This window comes from Aptenodytes patagonicus, chromosome 6, assembly GCF_965638725.1.
Source record: "Aptenodytes patagonicus chromosome 6, bAptPat1.pri.cur, whole genome shotgun sequence".
NCBI lineage: Eukaryota > Metazoa > Chordata > Aves > Sphenisciformes > Spheniscidae > Aptenodytes > Aptenodytes patagonicus.
This window is the reverse complement of record NC_134954.1, coordinates 45,253,213-45,265,669: the sequence shown is the minus strand read 5'-3', so window position 1 is coordinate 45,265,669 and position 12,457 is coordinate 45,253,213.

Here is a 12,457-nt window from a genome sequence, read left to right as displayed (position 1 = left end):
CTGTGGGAGGCACATCCATCAGCTGTACTCCGGGATGTATTCTGGAAAGGCTCACAGCTGGATAGGAGGATCCATTTTCCTATATACTTAAATGAGAAAATAGCATGCGCTTTTCTTCAGTCTCTTCTTGCCAACATCTGGCCACTACTTACAATGAATTTGCACAGTTGCTATGAGCTATATCTGGGCGTGCTTCCTTTGCCTGTGGAAAAATGTGGGAATCTAATCATCCAGTACAAAAACAAGGTGTTCCAGCTAATATGCGTCTCGAAGACCCTGAGGACATGGATTTGGAATGTTTTAGAGGAGGTGGATCAAAAGTATTTTACTTGACATTCACCTACAGTTTTCTGTTGCCTGACTCCATCATATTTACATATAGTTAACACATTCTGTATCAGGTAAGGAAAATCCAGGCTGAGCAGCAGGTAGCAAAGGTGTAGAACTGGCAGCACTCACTCACCTGAGTCCGCCCTTTCCCCAGCCTGTTGGGAGGGGAGCACGGTGCTGTTGTGGTGGTGCTTTGGGGGTGGGGGGGCCATCTGTGGTCATTAAAATTCCATGACACCTTTTGGTACTGAAGTGGTTGGTGCTAAAACTAGCCCACTTGCAATACTGCAGACAAGCCTCGTGCAGCCCAGAGAGAGGCTGCCTCGTGAGGTTTGCCGGGTGTGTTTTCAGCCTGCGGTGGAGCGTGGGGCTGAGCCCCACGCTGCCTGCCCAAAAGTCACTAATCCCAGAGCCAGGAGCAGAGTAGCTACATCCTTATGACCAGAAAAGATGCTGAGAAGGAAAGAGCTAAGTATGCAGTGTGCAGCATGCTAATAACACTGCTCTGTTGTTCCTGCGACCGGATTTGCTCTCACTTTGTGGTGCTGGATGGTGCCACATGCACAGACAAGTCTATTTGCAGGACATCCTGAGGATCCTTGCAGCGAGCTGCACTTTGAAATGTAGCCTGACACTCCAAGGCTATTCTCTGAAGTAGGAAGGGTCTCAAGCTCTTGTTGTAGGTTGGATCACATCTCTGCGGAAAAATCTAAACTTGGGATGAAAGTAAAGGCCCTACAGAAAATGAAGTCTAAACCAACACATAAAGGGGTAGAAAGGGGTGGTGGTGGCGGGGACCTTTAGTGACTGACAGCTTACAGACCCCATTCTCGGCACTTGCTCTCATCCCTGAGTTGCCCTGCTGTGCAGTGACCCAGAGCAGGAACCAATCCAGCTGGAAAATAAACATTTTTTTTTTCCTCGGGTTGTTTTTTATCTGGATCAGTTCTCTGGTCTTATTCACCATGTCACACAGACAGCATGCTGGCATGGCTGATGGTGCAGGGTATGGGCGAGGAAACAATGGGGAGGGGAAGGGGAGCAGGATTGCTTAAACTGACATAAGCAGCCCTGTTGTCAAAAATGCAACCACAGCCTGATACCAGAGCCTGCCTGGAGTGCTCTCCTTGGCGTCAGGGCTGGCCTGCAGTTTGCACAGAAGGGGGGAGGGGGACAAATGCCTCTCTCAAAAAAGCTGCAGAAATTCTCAAGTAATCAGGGCAAATCATCCCAAAATGCTGCCACTGGGACTCTGCAGTTGATGGATAAGGATGCTGCAACCTTGTGAAACTTACTGGTGCAGCATCCAGATCCTGAAAAACAACAGTGGCACTTTATGTCTTGGTTCCTTCCTGTCTATCTCAGCTCTCTTGCAGAATTGTTTCTTCTCTATCCTTCTCCTCTGGGAGAGGAGAAAAATCTGGTGATTCCGTTTGCTCCTTCCTTGGCACATCCTGTGTGCCAGGGAGCTTGCTCAACACTCCTGGTATTGCCCTGTCTGTTAGGAAGGCATTGTGTCCGCACCCCAAGGGAAGAGCTGCTTGGTCTGGCGTCATTGGTGGAATCTCCACAACACCGTCCCACGCCAGCCGCTGCCCAGGGAACGAGTACAGCCACCCTGGATGCTGTACGCCCTTTCTGTCAATGGCTGCTGTATTTCACCTCTCTGTGCTGCTGCTTCCCAGGCAGCATGTGATCCTCTGCGGTATGCTCTGGCTTCTATAGGGAATGGGTTAACGCTATAAAATGGTCTTTTTATGGAACCTCTTGGCAACGCAGAAAACTTTCCCATTGCCAGGGTGTTCTTTTTATTCAACAATTTGTTCCCAAAAGCAACCCATTTAACCAGATTTTCTCTATTAAGGGGCTTCAGCTGCATTTGTTGTTTTTTGAGCTTATTCGGTGTGCTGTAAACTGCAAAACAGTGTCCTACAATAGATTTGTCTGAGGGAACTGAAGTGTGTACTGCTGTGATTCTGCCTGCTGTGGGAGCTCCTTGAAAGCCAGATGTCACATTCAAAGAGTAATCTGTGTTTACAAACACATGGCCACACATACTCAACACTTTCAGCAGCCACCAAACTAAAATTCAAATCCTGCATTTTTGCTTCTCTACCCACCTGCCCTGCACGCAGCCAGAGCAAGAGAAGAAAGTTTCCAGAACTTGAACGAGATCATCTCTTTTATTTAGATGAGAAAAAAAAGACATTATTGTTTGCAGAGGGCTGAATTTAACTTCCCAACTGGGGCCTCTCATCTGTAAGTTCTTGCAGACAGAAAAACACCAACTGCTAGCAAGATAATCCAATTTCCCTTCTCTCGCACTTTGAGGAAGACTGCCTACCCCCCCATGCCATGCTGGGTTTCAGTCTGGTGAGAACTTCTCCTGACCAGTATACCACCGGCAAGATCCATATCAAAGCTTCAGCCCCCCAGGGTTCATTAGAAGTCATTTATTTCTGCATATTCCGGGGGGCGGAGGAGGCAGATAACTTTATTCACAATGCAAATAGGCTGCCCTTACTTTCAACCCTTCCTTCAAACCAGGAGACATTAAAAAAACATGAGCTCTTCTAAAATAATAAATACATTAATTCTGCTGGATGTTATATTGCTGGTGCCTCCAGAAAAGTGCCCTGGCACCATTTGATGGAAAAAGCCAGTGAATCTGTTAACTCTGCTCTTGCCCTTGTTCCTTGAAATGCTGTTAAAAGTTCAGTTGAGTGGGCTGAACCTGTATTAAAGCACTTGGCTTGTTTAAGAAAGACTGTTAGCAGGTAGTTTTGCACAACAGGACTAAGATGCTTCAAGTGATGAGGGAAAGACAACCCAATTCTCTCTGCAAATTTGACGCGCTAGTCTGTGATTTACTAATGGGGACCAGTGAGTTATTAAGATCATCACAATGCAGTATCCTGCTCCCCTAGTCCAGAGGGAGCCAGCTATTAATAAATCAAAACCCAGTGCTAAGCTACAGGGATAAGAGGATCTACATTAATATGAAAATATTAATATCTGGAAGAGCAGATTATCATCTAAATGGGTTAGAAGGAGATAGCACCATTGTTTAGAAGAAATGGCTTGCTTCAAATCTCATTAGAGCTGTAATCATACTAGCAATGGAAGATCTCTTCAGACCCTTGAAAGTGCTTTGGATGCTTGGTAAATGTGGGGGTTCAAACATCTGCCCAAGGCTTGCCTTTCCTCCTCAGTGTCAGCTGGAGGATCCGCCTGAAGGAAACAAGAGACCCCAGGTACAACTGAAGGGGGATGATACGGCTGTTCCTTCTGAAGGGTGTGCAGCTCACGGAAGCGCTGTGCTCCTTGCTGAAATGGGCATTGCCCAGAGACACCCGTGACTGGGGACAAGCTTCTCTGCTCCATGTCCCTCCAAAACTTTATCCAGAGCCACAGGGGAGGTGGGTGGAAATCTGTGAGATGAGGCTATGTTCTCCCTCCCTCATGCAAACTGACGGGAACTTCGCATAGCAGTGCCTGCTGTGAAGGGGCAGAACAAGAGGAGGTTGTATTCAGGTGCTGTTTCCTCCCAGGCCAGGGCCCCAGGGCAGCCCCTTCAGGGACATCTCCTCCACAGTTGCCTCAGGTGCTGTCTGGCATGGAGTGGCTGGCCCTCACTGCTCACAGCATGCTTCCCTCCAGGCCTGGCCATTTTTTCCTCATTTGTACTAAGTTGAGCAGAATCTGCCCCGGCGGGGCCTGTGGTGCAGCCTGGTGCATACAGGCAGCTCACTGAAAACACAGGGACAGCTAGTGACCTGTCTGCCTTCATTCGTCATGCCCAGACAATAACGGTCCCTTCTCTGTCGGCTGGGCAGCTGCTTTCCAGGGTTTCTCTCTATCACCTTCAAAGAGTTTATGGTTCTCAGGTTGCCTCCTCACTCAGCCCCCAAGGCAGCCTCATCGTCGTGCTCGCAGGAGCCTCAAACATGGTCCTGAGCTTGGGGCCTCATAGCTATCTCCAAGCTTGTCTCCCAGCTGTTTCTGCACAGGATCCACAGTGGGATGGTCAGCATCCCTGCTCCCAGGTCCCTTGCAGACAGTCGTCTTTCAACTGAATTAAATCTTGCAGATCTGCGTCCAGCTGAATGGCTTCTGAGAGGGTTTTGTATAAAACAGACATATAATCAGGTGAGAAGCCTTCAGCACCTACCCAGCGAAGCATGGTGCTGTTTGCCTTTCAACTTTTCACCAACTGCAGGATGCAGGTTTGTGCAGTTTAGCCCACAGCTCACCAGAATTGGCATGGGGACTACTTACCTAGGAGGAGACCTGTGCAGCAGCATTGTGTTTAGCTCACAAGAATTGTTCCCAGACTTCATAATGGGGATAGCTGGCCTTGGGAGTACTGTCACATGGTAATAAACTGAAGAGCCCTGTTCAGTGACATAGAATCTTTTCATCCTTTTGATTTTAAATCCAGTCAAAATATCAAATGGCCTGAGATTTCACTAGCAGAGAAGATTCTGCAAAGAAAATGCAACAACCATTCCTGATGAGAAGGTCTAAGCCAAAGTCAGACTGTGTTGCTCAGAGCTATTATTTCCCTTTGGCACCTGTGGCACTTCCAGCCTCAGTCACCAAACTAAACTTTCCAGCACAGCCTTCAGGGAAGTGCCCAGTCAGGCCAGCGGTCTAGCTCATGCTTGCTTCGTCACAGACCCAGAAAGACCTGTATATCATGAATAGAGATGTTACAAACAAACTATGGCCCAACTACCTAGGGGACGCTGGTGAGTAGAGTCTAGTCTACTCAATATATGAAGGACGTTTCATAATGCACGGTTTTGATTTTCACAAATATTGAGACTATTCTTTGTATTAATGATAAAGTGGATTAAACGTGCCCCATTTTCCTAGATAATGCCCCTCTGGAGTTTCACTGGGACTAAAGCAGATCTGGCATTTAAACTAAAGAAATCCCTGTTTAGTGTGTGGGAGTCTCTGGAGAGGCCACAAATCTGCATTGCAGCTGTGAAATACGGCATCTCCTCTGTTGCTTATCAGAGATCTATGCTTCTCCTGGGAAACTTTTGCCCAAAGGATTCAGCCCTTGCCAAATTTTCAACTGGATTTTGTTTGTTTATTTTAAATTTCTTTTTAAACATCTGAAACCAACAAACTTAAAAAATGCTCTAAATCTATCAACTTGAGTTAATCCCTTAAAATAAAATAAGAAAAAAATCAATTCCTCCAGGCTGCCAACCTTTTTCTAAGACTTAGTCTAAAATGGATTTAAATGACTGAAATTCTAAACCTTGAAAAAATTGAGTTTAATTGAAAATAATCCATTTTTTTTTTTCTCCTGTGGTATTGCACCTGTTCATGGCATCTGATTCACCTGAATTTTAAAATGGTTCATATCAAACATGCATGTGTGTGTAAAATGCTGCTCTTCTGATGTTTGTGCCCACTTTGCAGTGACAGGGAACGCAGGTACCTGAGGAACAAGTCACTCAGAGCCAGCTCTGCCTCATCTCCTCCCCAATCAGTCCTCCAGGAGAGCTCTCCCCATGTCTATCCTCCTTCTTCATGTCTATACTCATTTATCATGCAAAAAAATCAGGGCAGGGATGGAGCCAGATATTTTAGGTCCAGAACAACCTCTAATTTTTTCCAAGGTTTCTACTATGCTGAAAGGCAGAATTGTGATGTAATGCTACATGGACCCCGAAGGTGGTGTCTGGCTATGAATGCAGCTACATCTCCCTCAGCTTCAGGGGTGCTCCAAGCAAGTGGGTGAGCTGGGCTCTGTAAGTAGTGTGTATTAATCCATACTCCAGTTTATAGAGAGGGATGGTAGAAAACACACAGCTACAGTCTGTTCAGGGAATTTGTTAATATTAGAACCTCAGGGAGCAGCTCTGCTTACTTCATAGACATCTGTTTGTTGGAAATATCAGTTCACTAAACAATTTTCTCAGCCTCAATATCTTAGCAGTACAGGCATTACAGATGAGGTTGATGTTACAGGCCTTTCCAGTGCTAATGCAGGGTTGTTCTCCCCAGTACAGAGGTGTAGGTCCACAGTTTTTTCTCATAGCTGCACAATACATAGACATCTGCAGCACATGAAACACTTGGGTGTCAACAATCATAACGAAGCCCCCAAAGTGAAACCTCTAACAAGTACACTCCCCAAGGATCCCCAGTCCTCTGGATAAGACTCCCATCGAATTCTAGAGGCGTTAGATGGAGATCTTCTAGTATATCTCAGCAATAAATATGTTTGTCCTGGAAATAGCTTCAACTGCATATTTTGAATGAAATCTCTTTGCTTTGGAGAGAGCTAATGGTCAAATACCTGTAGGTATTGGTCCCATGTCATCATCTGGGATCCTGCTGAATGGTGGTAACATACAGAGCTGTACGATGTAATGTTTGGCCAAGACTGGAGAATCCCAAATTTCTGCCTGTTACTGGTGGCTATCCAGGGAATATAATATTCAATGAGGAGGATGCTAAAGGGGAACAACCCTCTAACATAAAGTGGATTCTGATGTTTGTATCCGTATCCAAGCTGTTGCAGAGTATACAATGGCTATTGTCTTTGAAGACCTTTGCTACCTGTCTCATTACCCTGGAAAAGACTTTGGGATATTAAATAGAGAACAATCAATCCCACTATCAGCAAATAACCCTCTAGGAAATAAATACAGTAAAAGAGTTGTTATACTTGTCTTAGCAGATGTTGCTTGTTGATATAATCTCAAATTCAGAGGTAATTGCATTTGAGGAGCTTTTCTGGAACTATTCAGAGAATATGCATGTGAAGGGGTAAATGGGTGGAATATGATTTAGCTTTAAAAGATCTGGCTCTGTAGCAGTACATATCTCTAAAAAATATATTTCATCTTACAACTAGCTGGATGAATGTCTTCCTATGATACAGCAGCATCACGGTACTGTACATCTTGAAGGCAATGCTAAAGTCGGACCCTGGCTCCAGCTAAAAGACTCAGGATGTCGATGTCGTGATGTGCTGTTTGGGGCCAGCTTGCTGTAGAAGAAAGCAAAATTCAGGGCTGGATCCAGACCCAGAGTCCCCATTCTTCCACCGCTGGGAGCACTAGTTTTGCCCTACTTGTTTGACTGGGAATGAATGGGACTGGTTTGGTTTTCTTCCAGACTGGTTGCACTTTGCCTCATTATAAACTTCACCATGTACTGTCCTTTCCCCTGCCTTATCTCCCCGTCTCCTTCAAGGGCAACACTGGAATGCAAGAGGGGTGCTTTTGCTGGGAGCTGTTCTGAGCTGAGAGGACAGGCAAAAATGACCCTGTCTCCTGCTTGGTGTTTCAAACAGCTTCTGCCTGCGGGGAGGGGATGTGTTGAGAACGTGTGAGAGAAAACACTGAAAAGGGAGAAAAGGCACAAAAAGGGAGGAGAAAAAAGTACAGCAAGGAAGCTAGAGACAAACTTCAAGTTGCGGATTATTTCTCACCCAGGCTCTAATTAGGAAGCCTCTTATGGGACTGTGAAGCTGTCAGGCTGTCAAATGTCAGCATATCTATCAGAGATCAGGCGAGTCTCCCGTCTGCAGCAGCTACAGTTTGGTGTCATGATCCTCCTGGGTCCTTCCAGCATGTGCGACTCACATTCGGCACTGGCACCTCCAGGGGCTTCAAGGCGCAGTGGAGGGCTTTTCCTTCTCCCTTAAGAATCCAAAAATAAACCTTTTCCTGGGATCTGGCCTCTTCATCCTGGTTCTGCATGGAGAGGGTTAACCATAGGGTGCAGAGCCGCTTAGCCAGTATGTGACTCAGATTCCCAGGGAAATCCCCAGCTTATCTGATGGAGCCTGTTAGTCTGCTAATTGAATAAGCTCCTATTAAAAGTGCAATGTTTTTTAATGACTGCTAACAAAGGGCCAGATTCTGTTCTGATCCTTTCGCTTGGGATCATTTTTGCTGATGGTTCGGCCCTGCCCCTAATTGCAGCCGTGTGGGGTGGGAGGGAGGCAGCTGCCTCCCCAGCTCCACCAGCCTCCACAGAGCCCAGGGCAGCCCGGCCTCGCTCAAGAGTGCGGAGCTGAAACCAAAGCACCAGCTCTAGGGCTTTCCTGGTGCAAGTGAGATACCAACTGGGCATTGAAACTTCAGTTTTAATAAGCCAAGATTTCATGAAGTGTAATAGGGAGGAAGCTTTTAATGGAGATCTTTAGGAAGAGGGAGAAGGCTGCAGTGCAGCCGGCAGAGGAAAGCGTTTGTTGGGACACTACCAAGGACTCCATGTAACATAGTTGCTGCAAATATCTAATACGCAATCCAAGCCATGCTCTGGGTAATTAACTTTCCCAGTGTTGAAATCAGGTTGATTTGTTGATTCTGCATATAAGATGTTGTCTATGGCTGCATAGGAAAAATGCTGTGTATGCCTCTGCATATGCACGTTCAAACCTTAATTTTAATTAAAATTATGTGCATTATATCTGTATCTCTGTTCTTTATGGGAATTGACTTTGAGAAGGTATTTGCGTAATAGGAAAAGAAAAAAATGTGGTTAGCATTTAAAGTGAACTTAGTTGGGTTTCAGGATACTTCCGACAGGGAGCGCAACAGCTCTGATTTCAGCCAGGCCCCAGCCACCCCGGGACGGGGTTGAGCTTGCTGGCATGACCCTGTGACCACATTTGCCTTCCTTGTCTCACCTGAAACTCCCAGTGGGTTCCCCAAGTCTGTGTGACACCAGAGCCCTGAAACATTTTCTAATGTAATTATAAGGAGAATTTTTTTTGTTTTTTCTTGCTAGCCAGGAATGAGATCTGGCAACCTTGACCCCCACGTGTCTCCACACCCACTCAGTTCCTTTGTGTGTCCCTTTTGTTTTTCTCCTAGGAAAGTTTCTGTTAAAATGCAGGAGCTTCTTTCAGAAGGTCCCATGTATTCACACTGACACTGAGCCACTGCTTGCAAAAGTTTCATAAGCAATCCATAAGTGGTGTTTTTTTTCCCCACAATAACAATAGCAAAGTGTAAAAAAAAAATCCCAAGCTCCTGTTATCAGAGACAGAGTCTAAAACCCATTTCTCAGTCTGTTTTCTATTCCCCACTCCAGAGTTGTCAGATGCTGTGACATGGCTCCATCATGCCACGACTAGCAGTCCCAACAAACAGAAAATTATTTCCAACTGGCAAACATGCTGTTTACTTTCCAGAAAAATTGCACTTTCCCATCTGACAGCTGATCAAGGGATCTCCTGCTGCTGTCAGCATGAAGAAGTGTTTAAACACAAGGATGGAAGTTTAAACATTTTCTCATTATCACAGAATAAAAAAAAATTAAAAAATAATAAAAAAATAAAGGCATTGAGACTCTCCGACCACCTGCTGTGCCAGTAATGAAGCGATGTCACATGACCAGCTGGTGAGGACTTTTATCTCTGCCCCAATATCATTACTGAAGTGACACCTGTCACATGACCTTCATCTGGGCTTTCATCTGGGCTCCCCAAATGCAGTTCTGGCTTGTGAGAGGGATTTTCCTGGCGCTTTTTTCCCCCCTTTAAAAAGCATTGCCCGCTTGCGCCATTACAGACAGGGGTTTGCAAGTATTAAAGCCCTCGGATTTTTTCTTGGGGAAATGTAATTTGACCAACAAACTTGCTCTGGGCTGAAGTAAAACAGAATCTTGGCCTGGGAAATAAGTTATTTCATTTACTTCAAGATGTTTTTAAAGCAAATATTTAAGTCTGCTGTTAAACTCTCTTTACATAAAAGAGGATGTTAAAGGATTTCTCCAAAATCTCAGATTTGTTTTTAATTTCTTATTAGATGGTGAGAAGAAACAGTTTGTTGACCCTCAAGCACAATGATCTCCATTTACATGCACTTCATAAACTTTCACCTGCTTTACCAAGGCATCCTACCCCTGCCAAGAGAAAGTCTTTTCTGGAAAAAAGGAAAGGTCAGTCCTGCACTTCTGTGCCAATGTCTGGGATTTTTTGTGAGGTCTTCAACAGCAAACACCTAGATTTGAGATGGGCCCACATACATGATAGCAGTACTGAGCACTTCTCACCAGAACCCATTCAGTTATTACCTCAAAACAGAACATCGAACATCCAGATGTGACAGGGGATGACCACCCACACGAACTAGGTGTGAGCAGGCTGGAGATAAGAGAGTATGAACTCCACGGCTTTTTCCTGCTCCTCCTTTCCCACTCCACACTCAGCCATGCATGAAGTCTGGTACTTCTCCGACCCCTTCATAATCTGATTCAGCTCACTAAATTAATGAAAAAATAACCCAGCAAAAGAGTTAATAGTTTTCCACCTGTTTAGTGAGTTAAATGAGCTCATCAAGGTCTTAGAACAGTGCCAGAGAGCAAAAGAGAGAAAGACTGTGAAGCTTGAAGCAGGGAAGGAAATAGGGAAGCAGGACCACTTTTTTGGGTGGCACTAACTTGGTACATGAATTCAGATGTGTTTCTTGTTACTTACTCTTCCCAATTCATTACAACACTATGTCCATTTTCCCTGAAAGCTGTTGCCCCTGTGCAGGCCAGGGGATGGAAAATCTACTGAGATCATTACTCCTGATGTAAATAGTACTCACGTTAGTTTGGGAGAGGAGTGGTTCTGGGGCAATTTCTCTCGCTGATCTGGCATATTCAAGGCATTGGGCCTCCAATATTGAGTTAGTGAACAGAAGAGTGCTGGGTTGCAGTACATCCTTTTGCCAGGGTCTTCCTGGCTTTCCACCCCTTCAGGTACAGAGCTAGAAGGTATCATTTGGCCTTTTGGCAATTTAGCATAAGAGCTTTGGCCATTATGGGGTAGCAGTTATGTAAAAGAGCAAAGCCATTCTCTCTCCTGCTCCAGGGCAGAAGAAATTTACAACTGATGTTCTGGATAGACACCATGAGAAAGTGATTCAGCTCCCATCATCAGATCACTCACTGCCCATGCATAACAAATCCTTTCATTTAACATATCTTGAGCATTTAGTGGCTCCCAATTAGGAGCAGACATCCAGCCATAACCATCCCATGGCAGGCATTAGAGATCGTGCTTCTTCACTGCTCTTAGTCCATCCAGCCATCTCCAAGAGTGCAAAAGGAACGCAGAACCCCCCTATCCCAACTTGGGCATAATTTACAGCCGCTCTGATCATGCATATGACAATGCAGCGTAACTCAGAAGGGGAGAGCTATCTCCTACCTATGCAGCCAGACATCCACTTTAGAAAAGCTGCTTATTTGTATCAGTTCTTAGAAGCTTTTGCAATGCAACAGCCAGTGCCAGTGTGCTTAAGAACTATTGTTTTTCTTCTAAAAAGGTTCCAAATGCCTTTCTCTCCACAAATAAACCTGCACATGGGAAGCTGACACAGAGATACACGCCTAAGTAGAACTCTACAGGATACTCTAGTCTGATCCTGCTTATACTGCTGTGAGGTCACTGTAATATTATTCTAGAGTCATTGCAGAGTAAATGAAAGGCAGAAGGTCCTAATATTGAGACAAATTTCTGTTCAGCATTGCAAAGGGAGGTCAGGCATTCACACTCACTTTGAGAGTGGCTGGTGTTTGGGAGATCTGGGTCCATGCAGTCGAGAGGTGGAAAGACTTTTGGGACATAGCTTGCCTTTTCATCAAGGCAGAGAACTTTAAGGACTGTCACGTAAGATAAGGAATACCTCTTGTCCTCTTAACTGAGCAGTGCCTGCAGATAGCCTGTGCGCTCTTTTACATAGCTAATCTATACGTTCCTGCAATTATGTCTATAGCAAGGACAAAGGGGAACATAAACAGTTGTGCTGCTTCCTGTCCAGATCTGCAGTGTTTTGTTAGCAAACAATGGACTGGCATGGGGCTGGAGATGTATCTCCCTTACACTAAAATGTCACCTTCCAGCTCTTTCTACGGCTGCCACCCATTTCTCTGGTGTTTCCCCATAGCTCCATGACTGGTTTTGTTCCAATGCCTCAATGCTCTGCATAATTCTTGCTCAGAGAAATTCTCCCAGTCATGCCAGTGACACTACTGAGATGAATAAGAAGTATTCAAGAAGGTTTGCATGCCTGCACCTTAATGATTTATCTTTGTCTTCCTTTTCTTCCCAGATGTCCTGTGAGGTTACACTGAGGCTTCTGGTTTCTGATGT